The sequence below is a fragment of the Xiphias gladius genome, chromosome 11 (genome assembly GCF_016859285.1).
Source record: "Xiphias gladius isolate SHS-SW01 ecotype Sanya breed wild chromosome 11, ASM1685928v1, whole genome shotgun sequence".
Taxonomy (NCBI): domain Eukaryota; kingdom Metazoa; phylum Chordata; class Actinopteri; order Istiophoriformes; family Xiphiidae; genus Xiphias; species Xiphias gladius.
The window spans coordinates 10802155-10804558 of NC_053410.1; positions in this window are offsets into that span (position 1 = coordinate 10802155).

Below are 2404 nucleotides of genomic sequence, written 5' to 3' on the forward strand. Positions count from 1 at the left end.
TCCTTTTCTTCATCCTTTCCTTCCCCTTTTTTTCATCACTGAAATGCAGGCGGTCGGGCATGGGTTTCCAAACTAGTGTCTGTGTTGGGGGTCCCTGGAGAGCCACCCCACCATAATAGCCGGGCGGGGTGGGCTGGCGAGCGCAGGGGAGGGAAAATGAATAGCATGCTATGGGGCTTTCCAAACCCAAACTCCTTACAAGGCCTTTGTAAACTACATTGTGCTGAACTTACCCGGATTTACTCCAGCTGACAAACCATCCAGCCTGTGATGAAGGACAAAGGTTGAAAAATGTTTTGCGGCCTGAGTGGCTTTCTCACTCTCATGCGTGGTGCGGTCAGGCTTGTAAGACTGTAAATTTGCAGACGAGAAGTCGTATAAATCTTGGCTTTGGATTTGTGTTACACTGTTCCATTTTTTGGTTCAATGCTTGATTCAACTCTCCCCCACATTTCTCAATTCATCCTCTTCTCTCTCTGTTTCCTCTTTTCTGAGAGACAGAAGTATGCTGGGATTGTGCACATCACTGCCTGGGCACATATGTCCCTGTGTGTGTGTGTGTGTGTGTGTGTGTGTGGGCCTCACTCTCCGTAGCAGAGGAGTAGTCCACGATATGGCTATAAATCTTAAAGGGAAGCTGATAAACTGGAGCACCAGTGACACTTGCGCTTCCTCCCCTCAGAATGGACTTTGCTCTCTAACCTTGGAAGAGAACTGCCACGTGCCCCTGAGAGGAGGGATCAGGCAAGTCGGTGATGGAGTACAGAGAAAGAGAGGGAAAAAAAAAGACCCCCAATTTCTGCTACCTCCTCAGCACTCCTCCCATCCCTTCATCTCACTGATTATGAGTGTATGTCAAAGGAAGGGAGGAGTGGTAAAAAAAAAAAAAAAAAGAGCCACAACAGGAGGAAACATCCAAATCCCGGACAGCCGGGAAGTGCATCAACTGACTCACACAGTACGATCCATGAACACTGACTGACTCCTACACACTGACCACACTGTTTGATTGCCGTACACAGACTGTAAACAGACAGTACAGAAGCAGGGCGCACACTTGGAAAGCACACACTGTGCAAACAAGGAAAGAGGCGTTTCTCTTTTGTCAAAAACCTACAGGGAGGCAGAAATAACAGACACGGGCCATGTATTTGCTTATCCACAGAGCTCCACTGTCTTCCCTGTCTTTCTCATTTACGCATGGCTCCATTGATTGTACAATGTACTTTATAAGGACACCCACCGTTTGCACTTGATCACCCTGCTTTTACACAATGGCCACTGTAGGGTGTGCTTTGTGTTCAACACTGAGACCAAGGATGTAAAAAGTGAAAACACGGGGAGACAGACGCGACAATCAAGTCTTTTCAAAGAAAGGTAAAGCCCTCCACAAAAAGAAAAAAAAGGTATACATACAGTAAGCCTCCCTATCTCTCTCTCTTTGTTAGTTACGGGTATAACCTTTCCCTCTCTTTAAAGAAGAGGTTAAAGGAAACCTTGTTCACTTTAACCTTGAAGGCTTTGCTTGGCTGGGAAAAGAAAAAATGAGTGTAACACACAAGGTACTACCTCTACACACACACGCACACACGCACACACACACACGCACACACACACACGCACGCACACACACACACGCACACACACACGCACACACACACACACATATATAAAAAACAAGCTGCTGACGCTTTACCAAGGATTTTCTAACCACTTTAATTTTCTCCCTTCCCAGCTAGATCAAACAGGTCTATCTGTGCCTATCCTTGACAGAGACCCACACCGAAGCACCAACACTGGCTCACACAGATTAGTAATCTGTCAGCACTTGGTGGGAACCTGAAACCTTGAAAGCAGCCGCATCAAGAATATCTTCTCCCAAAGGATTTGATGGCATTCCAAGATCCTGTTTGTTCCTCCTCCCTTCAGATTTTGGGAAACAAAGTAAAAACATTCATCAGACTGAATCAATTTGTCACGCAGCTACAGTTGCCCCATGAGCACTTCACTAAGTAAGATACAGGAGTTGTTATAATTGTCTTACAGGAAAAGGAAAAAAGTGGCTCATATCAAAGAATAATTCCATATTTCTAATAAACTATGGGATGCAGGGCGAGTCAGATCAGACCAGTTTGTGAATCTGACAGTAGTTTGTAAATGGGCTTCCTCCTGCCGGTTCAAAATGCAGAACCAAGAATTTCATCTTCAGCTAATTTACATGATTAAATTTCACAATAAGTCTGTGGCTGCCAGTTCATCTAAGAGCTGTTTAAAAAAATGTACTGTTTCCCCTGTTGTTAATTATGATCTTCTTTTGTGTCCCAAGTTTGTTTACTTGGTACAGTACAGTATATTTTTGATTGTGTGTATATAACCTAAATTCTGAGAATAAAAAGATGGTACA